The following is a 22,565-nucleotide window of genomic DNA, read 5'->3' as shown; positions in this document are numbered from 1 at the left end:
TTTGTCCTTTTTTTTCTGTAATAGGCACGTATTACTAAAATGATCAGAAAAATACATTTTTAAGCAATAAGGGTATGAAAAGCATCTCTTTTTGTTTAGCTTAATGAGATTTTAAATATTTTTTAAATGTCCTTAAATGTTTGTCTTTACCTGTGATAATTGCAGATAAGAAAAATGTTTAAGGTGCAAGGAAGGTCACGATGTTGCCAAAGTGCTACCTCTCATCCCTTCCTATGCCTATGGCAGACATCACAAATCAATCCCAGCACTCTTCTCTGCTAGGCTCAGATGCTCGGCAGGCACAAGGACTCTGTAGAGCCACTACCAGTCAATCACTTCAAATGATTTCTCCCTTCTGATGGTGAAAAGAACCCTGAAGTGCTCATTAAAAGACAAGGATTCTCATTCTAGATCTGCCACCAACTCAATCAAGTTCATCCCTAATCTGAGCCTCAGAACCCGTCTTTGTCCAGTGAAGATTACAGAAGACTGTACCAGCTCTGGGAAAATTAGACCACCTGTTCCATTTCTTAATATCACCATCAGGCTCATCTATCCCTGCCAACTCCTGCCTTTTCCAAAGTGGCCTTGCAACAAAATCATGGTGTGTTTATGGACATTTCCTTGAGCTGCCTAATGCCCAGGGAAGCTTACTTAACATTCTCTCTTCCCTATGGATCTGGGTTTCTCAACAGTGGCACTGTTGACATTTTGGACTGGATAATTCTCTATATGGGGCCTGTCTTGTGCATCTGAGAATGTTTAGCAGCAGCATTCTTGGTCTCCTCTACCCAGTCGATGCCAAGAACGTACCCCCACTCGTGATGATCAGAAATATCTCCAGACATTGCCAAATATCCCCTGGGCGAGGGGGGGTTGAAAGTGGATTCCAGTTGAGCGCCACTTTTGCAGATTCTTCTTCTCCATAGGAAGAAATTTATTCCTTTGGATTCTGAGATTTGCTGAAGGTCATTCCCTCAGCAGGATTGGGGATGGAAAGGGGATGTGAGAATGCTTTCTATCTGTCATCCAGACCCCTCTGTGGGGACAAGACCCTGCCTCTAATGTCTGGAGTAGAGATCTGGGGGATGCAAGCCATTGTGTCCCACTCTGGCCTCTGTGCACACAGCACAGTTGCCTGGAGGACCAAAGCCTTCCATGGAAGGATGTAAATCACCATTCCAGGCTGTCTGGGCACTTAGCATAATGGAGTGATTGACAGGTGGATATTTACACTCAGCTGACTAAATGGGCAAATCAATCAGCTGGTGGCAGTGCAGACAGAGGGCCATGGGAGGAATTAACAGGCGGCAGGAGCACTGTGGCCACTCCTTGTGAGTACTATGGAAGGTTCTGGTAGGATTTCATACAGATATGTGCTTTGAGGCATTTATAAGTCTCCCTTCCAGCTCCATGGCTCCCCCAGTGGTTACCTTTCCTGGGCAAAGCAGCCATTCCCCCATCTTCAGATGAGAAAACTGAGACCCAGCGAGGAAAAGAGATGAAACCAACCGCTGGTGACCAAGTCCCCTCGCTGACTTATGTTCAAAAGGTTTAGTTCTTCAAACTAAACAAAGGAAAAAAAAAAAAAAAACACTCCCCGTTTTTGTCAGAGCCACGATGATTTCTAACTTTCAGTTCATCATTTTGGGCTGAGGGGGATGTAACTCAATTAAAGACAGAAACATTAAAGGCACAGTAAAACCATCACATGTGCAAAATTTATAGGGGTATTGATTAATGCCATCCGTAAAGTATTTACCTTAATCAATAGGAAAAGGTGATTTAAATGTTTAGGTGTCTCCTGTACTTCCGTCAGCCAAGCCTTCCTTAAAAGCATGCATTTTATGTGATACACCCCTCCATCTCCCCAGTGTGCACCCCTTCGCCAAGTTCATTGCCAGGGCTGGAGCCCTCCCCTCCCACACCACCAGTGGGGGCTTTGTCCCCCACTGCAGGTAGGGTTCTCCTAAAAGAGATGCCAAAGCGGAGCTTGGGGTTGCAAGGTGGTTTTTTAGGAGTCAGCACCTGAGAAGAGAATAGGAGGAAATAGGATTGTGCACGCTTAAGTCCATCTGTGATGCAGCCCTACAAAGATGTGGTCAATGGTGAGCACTGCCCCTCGGTGGTATCAGGCCTCTGCACCCCGACTTCACCTAGGTGCCCACTGTACCAGGAAGGGCATGACCTTGGGGTGGCGGCTCTCTGCAGCTCAGCAGACCCTGAGGGAGCCAACAGCTGGAGACTGCCTGCCTACCCCCCTTCCCACAGTTGGGCAGCAAGCCCACCCCAGAGGGCAGCCTGAGTGGCAGTCTATCACAACCCGACCGGGTACCCTGGGAGGCTATCTCCATGCCATCATATGTCAGATTGCTGGGAATCTTTGTTCAGAAGAGACGGTGAGTCAGGGGCCATTTTAAACCAAGGTTGACTTGATTGTTCCTAAGACACTCCAAATCCCCCTGGGACTCTGTGGTGACATGGTTGAGATGTAGAATCTTCTAGTCATTTCGGTATATTTGGAAAAGATGCTTCTTCAGAAGACAGCTAAGTCACCTGAATTCTAGCCCCAGTTAGAATCTTCTTTCTGGATAACTTTTCTGGCCTTAGCCTTTATTTCTTAAAAAAAAAAAAGGTATCATTCTAGAAGAGTGTTTTTTCAACTTTCTCAGTCACTATAGAATGCCCTTGTGGGGCATTTATTAAAAGTCAGGTTCCAGGACCCCACGTGAAATCTCTGGGGGAGTAACCTAGGAATTGGACATTTTTCATCAGAGCCCCAGATGATCCTTAGGATCCACTGATCGTGAAAGTAGATTTTTCCAAAGCCAGACCTCAGAATCAGAATCACGGGTAAAGTTTTGGGAGGTGGAGATTCTCCAGCCCTAGGCTGGAAGACTGTGATCAAATTCTGCATTTAAATGTGAACAGTAATGATGATAATTGATACAATAGACCCATTGCATTGAATGGCTCTCATTCTTGACCTTCCTTATACCCCTGCCCTTCTCCTGTGACTTTAGAGTTCCTCCCAGAAAGGCAGAGTATATCTCCCTCCTCCCATGGGACTTGTTTGGCCAACAGAAAGAAGAGGGAGCAGTGACTCTGTAATAATTCCTGTGTTTGGCCTCCAGAGGCCTTGCCTCTTTCTACTGACTCACTTGCTTTCCTGCTCTCGCCACACAAAGTCCACGCCTGGACCAGAAGGATGAGAGGCATTTGAAGCAGAGCTGCCCAGCTCAAAGTGTCCCAGCCAAGCTCAGCCAACCTCCAGCTGGTCCCCCTGACTAATGAGAAATAAGCTATCATGTTGTGCCGCTAACATTATGTGACTGTTTGTCGAACAGCATGACTATGGACCCAATTCATGGATACAGTCAACATAATAATAGCTGACAATTATTGAGCGCTTATTAATTGGCAGCTGCTGCATTAGTTGTTCTGTATGTGTTAGTCATTTAATCTGAGAAGTATCCAGGAGACCTGGGGACTTAGTATCCCCATTTTACAGATGGGGGAACTCAGGCACAGATGAGTGAAATAATTTGCTCAAGATCACACAGCCAGTTAGTGCCATACCATGTGGATTTCCATCTTAGCTCTGTTGTGTGCTGCCCTTGGGCAAGTTCCTTAACCTCTCTGTGCCTCCATCTCCTTATCTATAAAGTGGGGCTAATGACAGGATCACTCCATAAAGATTGGGTTATTTCATGTAAGTGTTTAGAACAGTACTTGGCACAAGGTAGAGTTTATATACGTATTAGCTTTGCCTGGTTGGTCAACCCCATTTGGCCTCTGGAGGCCAAACACAGGAATTATTACAGAGTCACTGCTCCCTCTTCTTTCTGTTGGCCAAACAGAACTCTAAAGTCACAGGAGAAGGGCAGGGGTATAAGGAAGGTCAAGAATGAGGGCCATTCAATGCAATGGGTCTATTGTATCAATTATCATCATTACTGTTCACATTTAAATCCCCTACTTCCTTTCCCGTATCTGGGAAAATATGCCCAGAGAGATAGGATAGGCTCTGCCCAAGGGTCGGTACCTCTCACTCCCCATGCCCACCTCTCTACCTGCCTTCCCTCAGCCTCTCATCCAGAAGCCCTATCACCACTATGCCTCCTTCCCCCGCCTCTCTGGCTTCTCAGAGGGAGGCCTCAGAGTTGGCTGATCTCCTCTCTCTTTAAATCTATTCTCTCTATTTGAAATGCGCCTTTAATGTAAGCCACATCAAACCCTTTTGGGAAGTAGGAAGCGTAGACATCAAAAATAAACACATTTGAATTAACTGGGGAGCAGGCCAGGGAGAAGGCAGAATTATAGAATATTTTTTAAGTGGATGCAGCTTTATTACTCTCAAGTATTTACAGTGACTTGTCGGGCGCTGCCATTCGATGAATCTAACTACTGACAAATTATTTCTAAGTTGAGGTCCTGCTGGGACTGCTTTGTTGACTAAATTGGAGGACAAGCTCCCATACTAATTGTAGGCCAGTGGTTGTACTAATTACATAGGAATCCTCCCTATTCATTATAAGTAGGTTGAGGCTGGATCCGCCTCACTCCCAGTCCTGTTCACACAGGGCACCGCTCAGGGACCCCTGACTCCATGGGCTCAGCGAAGGCTCCGCTCAGCCAGGGCAGCGCCTGGCCTGTGGTCTTAACTCAGACTTGTCATCTGTGACTGCGGTCAGTGCCATTCAAGGGTGCCCTCTGTTCATTTCCTTTTTTTCTGAGCATCTCCCACCAATGCAGGACAAGCAGATGGTGGGAATGTGGGGAGACTTCAGCCATGTTTCTGTTACATGACTCACCTCTCTTCATTCATCAACATCGAGCACTTGACATCACCAATCACAGTATGCTCTTAGGCACTGGGGATCCAGCACTAACCAAAATAGACAAAACGCCCTGTCCTCAAGGAGTTTGCCATCGGCTGCGAGGGGACAGATACAAGCAAGTATACTGAGATGATCTCAGATAGTAGTAAATGCTATGGAGCAAAGGAAACAGGGCAACAGATTAAAATAGGGAGCCAGGGGAGGCTCCTGTGGGCATCTGGGACAAGGATGGTGACCTGGACACAGGTGGTGGGACTGAAGGAGATGGGGAGAAGTAATGAAGCTGAAATATTATGGTCGTAGTATTTGCTGGACTTGATGACGGCTTGGATGAGAGCCAGGAGTAAGAGGGATGAAGGTTGACTCTAACATTTTCATCCTGTATGCCTGTATGGTTGATAATGCCACTGATCAAGTCAGCCAGGAAGGAAGAGTAACAAGTTTAAAGGGATGTTAGAGGCTTTGGGGGATGTCTTCCCCCCAAATTCATGTTATTTAAAGTCCTAACCCTCAGTACCTCAGAATGTGACTTTGTTTGGAGATAGGATCTTCACCGAGGTCATCAGGTTAAAACACAGTGATCAGAGTGGGTCCTAATCCACTATGACTGGTGTCCTTATGGGAAGAGGGGATTAGGACACAGGCGTGTACAGAGGGATGAAGACGCCCATCTATCAGCCGAGGAGAGAGGCTTCAGAAGAAACCAACCCCGCGGACACCTTGACCTCAGACTTCTAGCCCCCAGAAATGTGAGAAAATAACTACTACGGGTTAAACCACCCAGACTGTGGTACTTTGTTACAGGGACCCTCGCAAAATAATACAGGGGAGAATCAAGATGCCTGACACAGGGGCACGATGCCGGGGGCTGGGATGAACCCGTCGAGGGTGGGTCCCGGGAACATGAGGCTAGGACGCACGCTGCTGGGGCAGAGCTTCATGTGCGGAGCCACGAGGAGGATGGGCAGGAATGCTGCAGCAAAGACACAGAGACGTACAGTGATGTGGGCAGAGGCGGCTGCTGAGAGGGCCGTCTGGGGAAGGAAGGAAGGATGGAGAAGCTGCCCAGAGAGCCGTAGAGATGTGGTGCCACGGAGCCTCCAGCGGACAGCGCTGCCTTGCTTTAGGACCATTTCCAGTTCTGTCCGGCATGAGTCCTGAGCCACGGAGGTCCAGTCCTCCCCCCTGCCTTTACGTTCCATGGTAACTTGGTGGTCTTAATGTCCCTTCCTTGTGGCCAAGCCCTTTGCTGTGCAGCTTGCAGTGACCTCTCACTGTGGGTGGGCAGCTCCGCCCCACCCTTGACTCTGGACTCGGTCCTGAGACTTGTCTGGGGGACGTTAGCTTGCAGTAGAAGCTTCGGAAAGCCCTTGAGCGTTTCCACGTGCACTGATGTTCCACCGCTATCCCGACGGCGGGTGAGGCTCGCGGAGCACAGCTGAACCCCCCACCCCGCCATGCTGCCCAGCCGAGGCCATTCTAGATCAGCTGCTCACATCAACCCACAGACTCGTCAACCAAAACCATGCTGCTTCTTCCAACTAACTGATGTTTTAGGTGGTTCGTGAAGTAGAGTTGTTCCAGTGACGATGACCTGTCCAGGTTCCTTAAGATGCCTCCACAGCCTTCAGATTAACTCCCTATTTTTTTTTTTTTTTTTGCTAAAATTAGGGGAAACCAAGCCATGTCTGCCTAAATCAATAGGGACCATACAGAAAGGAGGTCATACTTCCCAGCACGCCGGTGTCTATAGACAGAGCAACAACACTGGAATGTTCTCACTTGCCTGTTGGGCCTCAAATTGGAGAGGGAAAAAAGCACAGAGGCTGGAGTGGGGAGAGCCTTCTAATCGTAGCCCTTGAGGAAAAGAAATATTTAAATATTTTATGAACTTTCTCTTCTCTCTCATCACTTACACAACAATAAATGTAACATATCAATTTACATTATGATCCTTTTATTACATTATAATCAAGTGCCAAGTGATTAAAGATTTAGGAAGAGATATTATTATGAAGGCAATCATGAGGATTAATGGGCAGTGGGTGAATGTCTGGGAGGTGAGGGGAGCCTCGGTGAAGAGACCCCATAAACAAAAGGGGGTGTCCCAGAGGCCACGAAGCTTGAAGCGATTAAATGAATAGAAGGCAATAGCAGAGCCCCGAAAAAGGTGCAGAGACTGTGGAGCTGGGCTGTGAGTCCTGGCCTGGCCGCGAGTCACCCAATAACACCAAGCTTCAGTTTCCTGGTCTCTAAAATGGGCATGATACCTAGTATATGCAGTTCATGCGGTAAGGCTTTTATGACATCCTGGAAGTTAAGCACCTCATGTGCTGGTTGTTTTATTGTTGTTATTGCTAAGACTGTTCTAATTATTATTATCTTTAGTAAAGTTTCAAATTCTTGAAATCCCCAGAAATATTCTAGGACTATTTGCTCTTAACTAAGATGGAATCTGTGATGGTCATGCCAGACAAATGCATAATCTAATGGTCCATTTATAATTGTGGTTTGTGGGAAGCCATCCTGCAACCCTTTGACTAGTCCTTGGAAACCTGTGAGTGAATTGTAAACAAAGTCACATGGAATTTGAACCATCAGGCCCAGAGAGGACCCAAGGCCCAGCCCCATCCACTCACTTGTCAAGGGTCCATGTACAAGCTGCCAAAGACTCAGCATCTCAATGTCCTACAAAATGAGGATAAAGTCACCTGCCCATAGCGGCAGCAAAGATCAAATGTGGTAACGGGTGAAAGGGCATTGAAATCAAATTTAAAAAGAGAGAGAGAAGGGGGACACAAACCATAAGAGACTCTTAACTATAGAGATCAAACTGAGGGTTGATGGAGGGAGGTGGGGGGATGGGCTAAATGGGGGATCGGCATTAAGGAGGGCACTTGTTTCGATGAGCACTGGGTGTTAGAGATAAGCAATGAATCACTAAATTCTACTCCTAAAACCAATATTACACTATATGTTAACTAGCTAGAATTTAAATAAAAATTTGGGGAAAAAAAAGAAATCAAATTTTAAAATACAGGGGAGTATTTTTTGTGTTACCTTGGTGAATAAATACAAGATAAAGCCAGTGAAGATGACAACCTCTGGAATCAGAGTTCTGGGCTTGAATCCTCCTGTTTTTACCACCGGTCTGTCCTTGCATGAGTAACATAACCTCTCAGAGGCTCAGTTTCCTCATCTGTAAAATGGGAGAAGCACTAGTGTCCACTTCCCGTGACCGCCCTAAGCTTACACAAAGTGGTGCCGGCAAAGTTACGGCCCAAACCTAGCAGAGCCTATGAACCCACTACTCATGAGCTATTACTTGGGCTTGTTTAAAACCTCAGCAATCACACCGATGTGCTTCCAGGGAAGCCAGATGAGGTCCAGAGAGTGGTTTGGGACTTGTCTGGGGAGGAGGATGTGTGTACCGAGTAGGAGAAGCAGACTTCACTTGCAGCCTCAAATGAGATTCCCCTTGAAGAAGCCTAGATCAGGTCTAGGGAGACCCCCTCCCCCAAAGAAAACAATTCAAACATACACGTGACGTAGAGATCCTCCTCTCTCCCGGCCTGTGGTATCAACTGAGCACAATGAGTTAGACAAAGCAGAGAACATCTAGTTCTAAGAATCAGAATACATACTAAAAGATCACCCAGGGATAACAAAATATTATCTTAAAATTGAAATATAAGTCCATGGGAAATGAATTCCACCAAATTCCCTGGACCATTTCTAATGACAAAGACGGGGTGTCCCTGGCAAGGTCTAAAGCAGTGGTTCCCAAAGCAGGATCCCTCCCACCAGCAGCAAAGTCTCAGGTCCCACCCCAGTCCTATGGAATCAGAAATTCTGGGGATGGGATCCTCAATTTGTGTTTTCACCAGCGCTGGTGATTGGGATGTGTGATCCCTCGAGATTGGCTGCCCCCATGGAAAGCAACGGATGCAACTGACAAGACATGTCTATCTTTATCCCTGGAACTCAGACCTCCCCTGCCCTACCCCACCCCTCCTCTCCCTTCTCCCTTGTCACATACAAATTATCTTCTCTTCTTTGAAACTGATCATGAGCCTGTTTAGAGTATCAATTTCTACATTAAGTCTTTTGGACAGAAGTGGATTTGCCGAGGATTGTAGCCCCCCCCCCCCCCGACCCGGCCCCCGCTTCCCCACCCCCTGCTCCCTCCCCCACTCCCAGGAATTATTCCTGCTATTTTCCGGTGAAGCCGGAGGCTTTAGGACACTGTTGTGCCTGCGTTACTGAATCATAACAAATCCTCACAATAAGCACTAACTTTGAGTATCTGTCCTGTAAATACTTTCTATGGCTTGTTTCTTCTACTCCTCACAACAACGGGGCGTGACATTGTCAGAGGGGATGATACCTATGTGGTAGGTGTTGTCATCATCCCCTCCTGACAGATGGAGAAACCGAGGCACAAAAAGGAAACTAGTATTTGAGATCCTACTGCTGGTGCGTAATACAGGTGGGACTTGAGCCCGAGTAGTCTGAGGCCAGAGTCTGCGCTCTCCACCCCTAGGCAGTGCAGCCTCCTGGAAAAGGAATCCTTCACTTTTCCTACTAGTCAATTAGGAAAAGCAGTGAGTTCATGGTACAGGAACAAGCATGAAAATCTTGGCTGTCCCTAATCAGATATATGTCTTAGACAGCTTTTAACACTCCGTTTGCCCCTTTATAAACTAGGGGGTGCTAATTCCTGTTCGGCTTTCCTCCAAGGGTCATTACGGGAGCACCAAAAGAGATCATGCATTTGAAGGGACTTTGCAAGTTGAAGAATGCCAGGTGAATAGAAGAGATTGTGAGTCCAGTGTGACACCCAAGACTGAGGTTGAACGGTCATCCTGGATAAAATGACATATGTATAGCTAGTGGTCATAATTGCTTCCACAGCACTAAGAAGCAGATAGCATTGGTTTCCAAGTTTAAAGTCACACTCACCAAGCGTTCCTCGGCTACAGGCTGCCCCCCAGCTCCCCAACTGGAGTTGTTTAATGACGTGATTAATTTCCCTGGAGTGAGTCTGAAGGCCGGGTATTGTATTTTTCACTTGCAAAAGACAAATCTAGGAGGAGAGTGGGCTTCGGGCACAATATCACTCAGGCTCAAACAATATCAGCAGGATCCATCTCTTGATTCTGTTCCCCATGGGTTGGTTCTGTCCTCCGACATGACTGGCCTTTCAAGGTCCTATATACCCCTACCAGTTCGGAGGAAGACAGGCTTCCTCTCCGATAGCTCAAGCGTAAGTCCCCGTATTGAGTCACATTGGTTCTGACTGGAGCCCTTTGGGTCTTGCACCCTTCCCTAAACCAATCAACTTGGCAAGAGGGATCGAAAGAGCAGATTGGCTTGGCTTTGGTCACAGGCCCCTCCCCTGCAACGTGAAGCCCACGAACCAAAAGTAAAGGAGGGTGAGTCTCCTTAGAACAAAATCTGAGTGCTTTTGCCTCAAGACAAAAGGGAAGGGAGACAAACAAAAGAAAATTTACAAATGATACACCCCAAGGCCTGGCCCAAATCCGTCCTCATTGGCCACTGTGGGCAGGTGATGGAGGCCTACAGAAGCAGCTCACCAGCCCCCTGAAGAAGATGCCCCTGTGTGGGCACAGATCCTGGCTCCAGCAGGTGAGAGCCCTCCCCTGGGGAGGGCAGAGCAGAACCTCCCACAGCGCAGTGGGAAGGCTCCAGCTACTCAAAGCAGCCAGCTCGGAGGAGAGGAACCACGGAGGGCCCCAGGGCAGCATAGGCACTAGAGGGGGCGACACATTTCCTGGCCTCTCTGAAAGGTAGCTTAGAGCAGCATAAACAGAGTCTGTTTTTCCTTATTGCTCTGTCACCGTAATCCAGAAACAAACACACCCTCAGATGCCCTCTCCGTATCTTCTGGAAGCCCCTATCAATCACTTTATCTCCTCTTTGGGATTTCCTGTTTCTTTTGCTGGAGACTGAGAGAGGAGAGAGAAAGAGAGAGAGAGTGTGTGTGTGTGTGTGAGAGAGAGAGAGAGAGTGCATTTTCCCTTGAGAGATCATGACTATTTGGCTGCATTTTTCAAAGTATAAGATGTCTGAGCTACTGGGGTGCACAAGATGATATGGTGTGGCGTATGCACATGATGCTTTTTTAATGTTAGTATTTTGTGTCTATTTAAAAACGGGCCATCTACCGCTGTGAGAATAGCTAGTATTTACTGAGTGCTGGCTATGTCCTAGGCACTGGTCAAAGGACTTTCCTACACTAACTTATTTAATCTTCACAACAACTCTATGCAGATGGTCTTCTCATTAGCCTCATTTTGTAAATGAAAAACAGAGGAACAGAGAGGTTAAGTAACTTGCTCAAGGTCACACAGTTAATGAACAGTAGAGCCAGGAGTCCAACCCAGGCAGTCTGGCTCCAGACCTAAGCTCTTAACCACTACACGAAACCTGAGATTTCACGGATACCAAGGTAGTATATCTAGGACCCTACGGCAGCTAAATTAAAATATTGGAAGTCAATTTAGAGGAAATATTATATAAACCTTGGGAAAGGTGGTGCGGAGATGTGTTAAAATTTTTCTAAATGATGAACAGCATTTGGGAAACCCTGAAACACTGCACAACTTGGTATTGAACTTAACCCCATGGATTCCTAAGGGGTGCACCAGTGGCCTTTAGCGGAGCCCGTGAACCCCTGAAATCATGCACAATTTTGTATGACTATGCACATTTTTATGAGGAGAGACTATGTTGCTTCCTTCCTATCTCAAAGGGGTTTCTGACCAGAGCTGCTGCTAATCTAAATTATGCTTCGGGAGATTTAGAAAAGGCGCTCCTTGGGGGGATAATGAATTAGAAAAAGGTGCCACTTCCCCTAGGAAGGCATGAGATTTCTGGGCAGAAATTGCATGGTCGTTACCATGGATCACCTGTTGACTAAAATCGGGTTAAGAAGTAGTTCTGAATGTGAAGTTAGCCGGGGGTTTTCGTAAGGGAACATGAAGGCACGTGGACAGCCGGGGACACTGTCAGAGACTGGAGTGATGTCTGCAAGGGGCCCAGGGCTAAAGGGTGTGGCATTTGGGGTTGGGTCTCAATGTGTCACCTTAGGGGAGTCCCCTTTCCAAACTGAGCCGTTGTCCAGATGACGGTCTCTAAAGCGAGGACAGCATCTGCTACCTCTCCCACCCACTCAGAGGAGTGTTGTTAGCATCTCTCGAGATCAAATCATTGAAGGAGACAGGACGTTCTAAAGCTCTGAAGGGATTGCACCAGTCAGTCTGATCTGGAAAGCCGGGTCCATTCCAGAAACTCTAATCAATGGCATTTAGTGCCGAGAATTAAATACAAAGATGGTGGAGAGCTGAATAGGCAAACAGAGGAGGTGAAGCGGCTCACAGGAGGCCGTAACAGGGCGGGAAGGACCCTGGTGGGGCTGCCAGAGCCTGGGGGATGGGGTCAGCAGCTACCCAGCCCAGAGCTGGAGCCAGAGCCCTGCTAGTCACCCAAAGCAGGAGTGAGGGAGGGAGGGGAGAGGCCCTGGCATCTCTCCCCTTATCCCTCAGTCTCCATCAATACCACTCATTGACTCACCAGAAGCCAGGTGGCAAAGGAGTCTGGGAAATGTAGTTTTCAGAGGAAGGACAAGAAATGGAGCAGGGCAGTGGCTAGCATGCCCCTGCTTAAACTTCTTCACCCAGGACTATGTTTTTAGTTGCCTAACTACACATGGAACTGAATTTCTAACGGTTGAAGTTGAGGATACCAAGCAGCTGATTAGACTAAGTCTTGCAGAGACAAGTTGTTCTTTCAACAAACACTGGCTGAAAGCTCACTATGTACAAGACACAGCCCAAAGCTCTGAGAGCTACACATGGCTTTTCCCATGCCCTCACAGGATTGTAGTAGGCTGCCTTCTAAAATGACCCCCAACGATCCCCACCTCTTGGTATTTGTGCCCTTGTGTAATCCCTTCCCTTTCAGTTTGGGCTGGACTAATAACTTGCTTATAACAGATAGAATATGCAAAAGTGATGGGCTATTGCTTGAGATTAGGTCATAAAAGACTGATTTCCGTCTTTCACACAGTCTCTTATTCTCACTTGCTCTGATGAAGCAAGCAGCCATGCTGTGCGCTGCTGTGTGGAGAAACCATGTGGCAAGGAATTGAGGGCATCTCCACCTAACAGCCTATGAGGAACTGAATCCTGGGAAACACGAAGCCAATGAGTTTGGAGGTGGATCCTTCCCCAGGCAAGCCTCCAGATGACAGTAACCCCAGCCAACACCTTGATTTGCAGTCTATGAGAGACCTTCAGTGAAAGAGCCCAGTTTGGTCATACCAAGATTCCCGACCCACTGAGATATTTGATGCTTATTTTTTAAAGATGCTAAGTTTGGGGTGATTTGCTATGCAGCAATTAATAACAAATACACAGGACGCTTCACTTTATAGTTTATGTAGCATTTTAATAGGTATTCTCATTTGTACCTCCCATCAACCTTGCACAACTCACATTTCTCAGACAAAGGGATGAGCCTCAGAGAAGGAAGTGATGTTTCAGGGAGGTTGGGTCACAGGGGCCAGGAAGTATTTAGCCAGAAGACAAAACCAGGTGTTTCTGACCCACCAAAAGCAAATACTCTTTCCATTAAACAATATTGCCTTGAAGTGCTCCTGGGGACAATGGTTGACCAGACAGCTTGGGCATAGGGAAGACAAAGTGGAGACATCAAAAAAGTTTTTTGAAAAATGCTGAGATTTCAGAAATACACTGAGTTCCGGAAAAATTCAATGGGGGAAAGAATGGCCTTTTCAGCAAATGGTATGGGAACCACAGGATATCCAGAGGCAAAAGGATGAAGCTGTACCCTTTCCTTAGATCATACTACACAAAAGTTAACTCAACATGGATCATAGACCTAAATATTAGCACTAAATCTATAAAACTCTTAGAAGAACTCATGAGGGTTCATCTCCATGACCTTGGATCACACAACGGTTTCTTGGAGAGGATATGAAAATCAAAGCAGCAAAAACAACAAAGTAGATAAATCAAACACACCAAAATTAAAAGCTTTTGTGCTGCAAATAATACCATCAAGAAAATAAAAGGACAAATCAAAAGAATGGGAGCGTATTTGCAAATCACACATCTGGTAAGGGACTGGCATCCAGAATATACAAATAACTCTTGCAAGTCCAGTCTAAACTTACTTAGTGGGGACGGTTGCACAGCCCTGTGAATATATGAAAAACACTGATTTTTATGCTTTAAAGGGGTGAATTTTACGGTAGAAGAATAATATCTCAACAAAGCTCTTTTTTAATAATTGATTTTTTAAAGATTTTATTTATTTATTTATTTATTTATTTATTAGAGAGAGAGAGCACATGCAAGAGAGAGAGTGAGAGCAAAAGAGAGAGAAAGAGAGAGAACGCAAGCAGGAACAGAGGTAGAGGGAGAAGCAGACTCCCTGCTGAGCAGAAAGCCCCATGCAGGGCTCGATCCCAGGACCCCAGGATCATGACCTGAGCCGAAGGCAGATGCTTAACTGACTGAGCCGGCTACCCAGGGGCCCCCCCAACAAAGCCATTTTTTTTAAATGCATTGAGAAAACCATACATTGCAAAGTGGTTATGCTAATAAATTGTATGTTATATGTATTTTCCCCAAAGAAAAAAAAAATGCATTGAGAAATATAAGGAGAAATTTAACCCCTTCTATGAAGTGGAGCTCAAGTCCCTCCGCCTTGAGTTTGGGCTGGGCTTAGTGACTACTTTCCAAAGACCAGAGCATGAAAAAGGAAAAGTATTAACTATCCAGTGGAGAAACCTGACAGGTACCACCTTGACCAAGTGGTAAATGTTAATATCACAGATGAAAAATAATGTTGATGTCACATGGCCCCAATATCATGTGATGAGAAGGGTGTCTCACGTCTTGGGTCTAACCCAAGACCCAGAACCCCAAACTAATCATGGGAAAAATATCAGATCATTTCAAAGTGAGGGACATTCTACAAACTCGCTGACCAGTGCTCCTCAAAACTGTCAAGGTCATACAAGGAAAGTCTGAGAGTTGCCCTGAGACAGCGGGAGACCATACAGTCACCCTAACTGTGTCCTATACTCCACATGTGTGGCAAATGGAGACATGCTGATAAAATCTGGGGTTCAGTTAGTTGTGATATACCAACAGTGGCTTCTGCGTTGTGACAAATATCCCATGGTTGGGTCCAATGCTAACATAAGAGGAAGCTGGACGAAGGGTCAACTGGAACTGTCTATATTTTCTTGCAACTTTTCTATGACTCTAAAAGTATTCCCAAATTGGGCGCCTGGGTGGCTCAGTTGGTTAAGCGACTGCCTTCGGCTCAGGTCATGATCCTGGAGTCCCTGGATGGAGTCCCGCATCGGGCTCCCTGCTCAGCGGGGAGTCTGCTTCTCCCTCTGACCCTCCCCCCTCTCATGTGCTCTCTCTCATTCTCTCTCTCTCTCAAATAAATAAATAAAATCTTTTAAAGTATTCCCAAATAAAAAGGTTTTAAAATGGGGGAAAACCATAGCTTTACGAAACGTCTCCACATTTAATCGTTCTATTTTTAATAACATGGAGGGGTAAGCAGTCCTATTTTTGGACCTCTGGAGCTGTGAGTGAGTTAATTTTGTCCTCAGTTGACCATACGTTGCCATTATTGGTCTGGGCAAGACTCACCTGATTGTGTTTATTTGGTTATCTAACTATTCCCATTAACCCCCATTTCCCTCTTCCCATGCCCTTCTACTGTATATCTTCATTTTTGTGTGTGTTTGTATATTTAATTAACACAGACAGCATCACGTTACATATTTCTGCCACCATTAACCCCATGTGTCAGAACTCCAGCCCCACCACTGTGTGAATACCCAGTCTGTTGCTTCCAACTGTGTCAGCTGTCCATGGTGGGCATTCTCAGTTTTCCCAGGGAAGAGCCCCACATTGTTTCCAAGTCTCCACCACCAGAACCTATAAAACAATGAATGTCTTTTTTATATCCCTTTGCAGTTCCCTGTGTGGGAATGTCATGGAGTATGGACACAGGGTCACTATGACTGGGCCTTGCATTGTACATATACTTAAGCTGACCAAATGCTGCCATATTGCTTTCAGAATGATCTCACGGCATGGCAAGATGCTCTCTTTACCCACCCACCCATCCCCCAGTCCCCATCACCGTAATGTTTTCAATGCTTAGTGCCTCCATAGATCAAAATCTGGCCTTGAGTTGAGGAGTGATGGGGATGATGATGGGAAACTGTATCCTAATATTTGCTAAGGTGCATGGAGCCCTTGGTGTGGACCACATACTATTCTAAACTTTATGTTGGAGGGTGGATTTAATTTTTGCAATAGTCTCTATAGGCAAGTACTATTTTTAGCTCCATTTTACAGATGAGGAGTGGAGGCTCAGAGGCCTTGCCCAGGCTCATCCAACTATAACCACAGTGGTGTATGGCTTGAGACAGCCTACTGGTCAACACTTCTGCTTTTGCATCTCAGCCCTGAGAGCCTTTGTGTGTCCAGTGTCCAAGCCCAGCCACATGGGCTTGGGATCCCTAAACAGCATCTATGTTCATTCTGAGGCTTAATCAAGACACACACCACACTCAGAATATTATCGGTAACAGCACTACCTGAATCCAACTTAGGCATCTTTTCGGGCCCAAAGGGGACACATGCTAGGTCCTGGAGTGATGGGAAAGTTGTTCTAGGTCCCCAAGATGAGTGCGTGCCACCTTTCACCCAATTCATGATGCTAAGAAGCCAGACCACAGGAAGATTGCTGTCCAAATTCCAGGGGCGGGAACACTGCCCACGAGGGCACCGTGGCCCCACGCGCGGATCAACGGTGCTTCATTAGGCTGTGAAATCAACACACAGCAGGCAAATCCAGCCAATTAGGCTTATCAGCTGACAGAGCGGGGCAGGAAGTCGTCTTTTCCTCCTGGTTGTTTTCCTGCCCCATGGAAGAAGTCAGTTCCCATTTTTTATCTCTGGGTTCCCACCAAGCCCTCTCCGTGGGGAGGGAGTTCTGACAGAAAGCAGCGTTAAGCTATCTCACTCCCCTTGAGCCCAGGGTCAGGTCAGACTGCCCTTAAGGCCAGGCATGCAATCAGATGCAAAAAAAAAAAAAAAAAAATCAAATGCAAAATCCAAGAAGAGCTTCTTGGCAATGAGGAAAGACTAGTCAGGCCCGCCATACCCTCTTTCGCCTCTCTCCGCCTCATCCTCCCTACAGACCTGAGAAATTTCCCACCAGGCTCCTTGAGTGTCTCTCCTCTGGGGGGCAGAAAGTGGTGGTGAGGCGGGGGCAGGCGGAGAACTAGCCCCAACTGGGGCAGTTTGAGATCTCAGTTTCACAGCCCCCAACGGCAGCATTGAACTGAGACTAATTGTACACTGCAAAATAGTGTACTTATCAACGGCATCTGCCTTTCCCCCTACTTTCTCCTTCCAATGAGATAAATTACGGGGATAGATAAGGATCCAGCTTTCAGGGTGATCAAATGAACGCCAGGAGTCCTCAAGATAGGAACGGTTTGTGAAACCCCAGCTCCTGCCCACTTGAGTGAGCCAACTAAGAGGGTGTTGCCTGCCAAGAATGTAATGGCCACATGGATTGTTGGCCTTTCCACCACCACCCTGCCCCACCCCCCACCCCCGGTACATTACACGAGGGTAAGGGAATTTGCTTTTAAAGTATCTTTTGCAGTCCCTTCTAATAAATCACTCAGCAATTCCTGGTGCTTATTGTGGCCGGCAGTGTTGATCCATGCTGAAAGGACGGGCTGGTTCCAGAGCTGGATTTTCCACCAGTCACGGCCTGAGTGTGGTGGGTGAACCACAAATGCAGCAAAACAAGATGGCGGCCTCCAAGCCCAGGAGCGTGTGACGCTGCCTCGGGGCAGGCACAGGCTCTCTCTGACCTTCACCGGGATTTCATGGTAGACTTCCGGAGTGGCTGCATGGATTCCCCGGCTCATGATTCAGAACCCGTCTTCCAGGGCTGAACATTCCAGTTAGCAAATCATATTGAATGGTGTGTAACCTCAAGGCCCCAAATGCAAGATTTGTAAGAGGCAGAAATCAGAGTTCTAAGAAAACGTGCCCCACCCCATGCGAGAGCGCAACAGGGTTTTTTCGGTCTCTGTATGGTACCACCAGCCTGGTGTTTAGGGTAGACCCATATAAAAGGTCTCAAGCCTTGGAGTATCTAATACTTCTGTTTGGGGGGCACCACCCTCAGTGAAGTGCTAGCTCCCGTCAGGCAGGGCGATTACAGTGCTGTTTGTCCTAAATGTCCTTCTTCTTTATTTCGGTCATCTACTCACTCTTAATTCAACCTTGTCCCCATGTGTAAATATTCCCCCTTTCCCCTTGACACATGTCCCTGTACAGATTAGTAGGCAGTTATCAAACCGTGCCCCCGTCCACACCCCACCCCACCCCAATCACCACTTAGCCAAACTACATACATATATATTTAGCTCTTTTAATCTTTTTTTCTCATAAGGTTCTAATTTTACATTTTCCAGGGTATTTTGGATTTGGCAGAATAGCCTTCGTCTGTGAAGAGTAGAACTTAATTATCAAAAGCTGAACCGGAGTGAGCAATCCATCACTGGGTGACACATCCTTGCCTGTGTTCATTTGAAAAACATTTTTTTTGTGGCTCTTGGAAGAGGGGGGGGAGGAAAGCTGTCAGAACAGGAAGAGAGGAAGGAAGAAGAAAAGGAAAGAAAGAAAGAAAGAAAGAAAGAAAGAAAGAAAGAAAGAAAGAAAGAAAGAAAGAAAGAAAGAAAGAAAAGAAAAGAAAGAGAAAGAAAAGAAAGAAAGAAAAGAAAGAAAGAAAGAAAGAAAGAAAAGAAAGAAAGAAAAAAGAAAAAAGAAAGAAAAAAGTTCATCCTGATGCACCATCCCACAACACAACGACATTATATATCAGAATATCACAATTTACGGGATTAAGAATCGGGACTGTTCGTTTGGCTCCTGTCTTGCCTTTCTTGTTTTTATTTTGTTTGAAACTGGATCTAAAGTGTCTCCTAGCATGTGAAAGTTAGTCATGTCAAATGCCTCCTACGGTAAACATCTTTTTGACAAGTTTGCATTATAATTAAGGCCCTTCTGCCTAGTTAATCCCACTGTCATGTTCCACTGTTTTCCTTAAGAGGCAGGGTTTTTTAACAGCCAGAGAAGTGCTCTCCGTGGCCCAGCCCAGTGGCACAGTGACACCCAGTGGCCACGTACGGTCATGGACCCACAGCGGGGCCACAGTGGGCCGGAGGGAGGAAGGCCAGCCCCAGGGGGTTCCCAGGGGGGTGCGAATCTGGCATTATCTTACCGTCTGAATGCTGACCAGATTTGCCAAAGGGAGCCAGTCTTGAAGCGGGGGGAGCTTGCCCTGTGTTGGTTTAAATGAGATACAGTAAGCAAAAGTGCCTAGCAGAGGGCCTGGCACCGCTGGCTCTTACCCACCGAGAGGCAGTTCTCTATTCCACGTCCGAAACTTCTCTCGGCCTCGTTTACCCCTCACCCAGACCGGTGACAAATCCGGTCGGTCACCAGAGGTCTCCAGAAACCTTTAGACAACGGATTCAAATATTTCCTCTTGGAAGGGAAGGATGGTTTTGTCTGTTGATTGGGGTTGTAGCCACTCATTTAAATAATCGACCGTTTTTGTGGTACGTGAAGCCTGTGGACCGTCACCCCATCATTGTTTAGTACGGTGCCACTTTTATCCACGATATGAACTTACATTGCAACAGGGTGGGGTGGCCTGTCGTCCCCTGCAGGGAGCACTGTGAGCGTCCCTATCGGTCCCAGCCCCAGTGGCTGATATTTTCCGGAAACAGATACGTGTCATCTCCCTCCTCTAAGTTAATCCAGGTTCCTTCAAATCACACGCATTTAAATCACTTGGTCCAGAGTAGGTTTTTGTTGTTGTTGTTGTTTCTTTTTTAGTTTGTTATACTTCCTGAGCATAACCAAAGGCCTCTCCCTCTGGCCCGTGAAGGCCCGCTATTTCCTGAGAGTGGCTATCTCCACTCTGAGCTGATTGGGTCCCAGGGCTGCACCCCGAATGCCAGGGGCAGAAACGGGGAGGGGGAGGCAGCTCATGTCTAGGGGGTCCGATGCAACCAAACGCTAAGCCCCAGACACTGACATGAGTGTTGAGAGTGAGCTACCTCTCAAATCCCAAAGCCTAAGGGCTCATGAAAATCACAGTGAGAATGAGCAAAGCACCTCCTGTTTTACTGAGCATTTACTTTCCACCAGCTGCTATTCCAACATTTTACGTTTATTAACTCAATTTAATTTGACCGTTACGAGGTGGCGCTATTGTCATCGCTGGTGTAAAGATTAGGAAACTGAGGCACAGGAAGTCTCATTCTTCAGCTGAAGGGTACCCACTGACTGCGGAGCAATATTGAGCTCCCAAGTCCAGACGTTATCTGCCTGATGGCCACACCACACTGCCTTTTACGCAGTCGGCCGATGAGATAAACATTTCAGTGTAAATTAAACCTGCAGATCTTCACCCTGGAACTGATTAGCCCATCACCACTTCTACCCATTCTATGGACTTTAACGCAACTAGATGGGGAAATACCCACTTTAAAGCTGGAGAGCCCGGGAGCCAGGGGTGGATGCCGATTGCCCAGGTCACACGAGGCGGCAGGGAGGGCCTGGGACCCAGCACGGCCGATTTTCAGCGTGGTGTCCTTGACCCCGCGTGGCGGCCGCCCTGGTGCTTGCCACGATAGCACCCAGATCGTGGTACCTTCACCTACACAGCTAATACTAAATCTCTGGGCTAGCATCGGGAGACCTTCAGGAAGGTTGCAAGGCTACCCTTTCTTCCGTTTCTCTGGGTTTCATTGTCACCGCAAATGAGAAATAATTATAATGTTGAAGAAGAGCACTGTGTTTGTCACACAGGCCTCAGGGCAGCTGGGCAGGAGTGTTGGGTTTCATGATGAAGCTGGGAGGAAGTTCCACTTGGGGTCAATCCAAGAGGGACCTGGAGATGGTGGCCCTGGTTACATGGGCATCCTCACTGCCCTCCTCACCCCACTCCTGGCCTCCACGAAGGGTCTGCTCCCCGGGACCATCTCTTGTAATCCCACGCAGCGCTTTTCCTGCTGGTGTCCCTTCTCCCAGCCTCTCTCCCACTCTGACTTTCTCTGGCCATGATGACATTCATCTACACTACATAGTGCTGCTCACTGAGACTTTCTGAAGCACGTCTCACTTCATTCTATCTTCCAAAGCCTTCAATGACTCCCCACTGCTCACAGAACAAAGTCCAAGCTCCTAGACCCAACCTTAACTTCTCACTCCCTTCCAATTTCCCCCAAGCATCTTATGCCCAAGCCAAACCAAACACAAACTGTCCTGCCTTTGAGTCTTTCCTCCACCTGCAGGACTTCTGCACTGCCCAGCCCCAGGAGGGCCCTTTTCATCAGAGGCAATGGGACTAGCACCCACTGGAGTTGGGCAGTGCACAGCCTGCCCAGCCGTACCTGTCCACCTGGTCATCTGGATCATATATACCACCGCACCTGTTTCCCTCGATCTAAAACAGGATTCCTCAATAGCAGAAGTGTTGACATTTTAGGCCAGATCGTTCTGTGTTGTGGGGAACCGTCCTGCACATTATATGACGTTTAGCTGCATACCTGACCCTCTATCCTCCCAGCTGTGACAACTGAAAATGTTTCTGACACTGTTGGGGGTCCCATGGAAGGCAAAATCATCTCTGGTTGAGAGCCACTGCTCTAAAGCCTACCCAAATTTGAAGCTTTACTCTCAAAGCCACCTACTCCACAATGCTGAGACAGTGTACCCCCTTGCCAGGGGTACCCCTAGAACTGTGTGCACTGCTCCACCCACTTTCTACTTCAAACTAGACACATGTCTCCTACCAGAATGTAATCTCCTCTGGGGCATGCTTTTCAACTGCACTTCCCTCCAGGAATTACATCCAATAGGGGGGAGGCAAACATTTATCATATAACCGAGGGCAACGGACAAAACAGTTTGCCATGCAGGCTTCCCGGTAGGAAAGCGAGTTTCAGACATGCCTCGTGACGGCTCCCAGACCCATCACAGAGAAGTACGGCCTGTTGCTTGGTTAGATGCGGCAGAAACCTAATATTTTACCTGAAACTCTGATTTATGTGTAACCACTCTGCTTCTTACTAAAACAGAGCTTGTTTTAGCAAATGGGTCCAGATTTAGTCCATTAGCTTGGAATAAGTGAAAAACTCTAGGGTTTGGTGAAATCACACAATAAAATATCATTAAGCACTACAGCCTGTCAAGGCCGACGGCAGGTTTGAGTTGAAAGTCAGAGGACTGTCTGAAATGAAGCAAAACGCACAATGGATGGGATGGGGGGCAGCTGGCTTTCATTTGGGGGAGGTCGTCAGAGGACTCTCCCGTCTGTGATGTAAATGAAGAACAGAGGCCCCGACAATTTAACCGTAATCGGCAGAAATGCTTCGACGGCCATGGCCACAAGCTCCGGCCCTTTGCTCCATCCGCAGTTCTTGGGCTGCATTATGAGAAGGGGCCGTGGGGCAGGGAGATGAAAGAACCAGGTCATGCCCCTGGAAGCCAGAAAGTTCTCACCCCAGTGTGCCAGGCTGGGGGCAGATGGGCGGCTGGGGGT

The sequence above is a fragment of the Leptonychotes weddellii genome, chromosome 16, assembly GCF_054177405.1.
Source record: "Leptonychotes weddellii isolate Sample4059 chromosome 16, ASM5417740v2, whole genome shotgun sequence".
NCBI lineage: Eukaryota > Metazoa > Chordata > Mammalia > Carnivora > Phocidae > Leptonychotes > Leptonychotes weddellii.
This window is presented reverse-complemented; position numbering follows the sequence as displayed.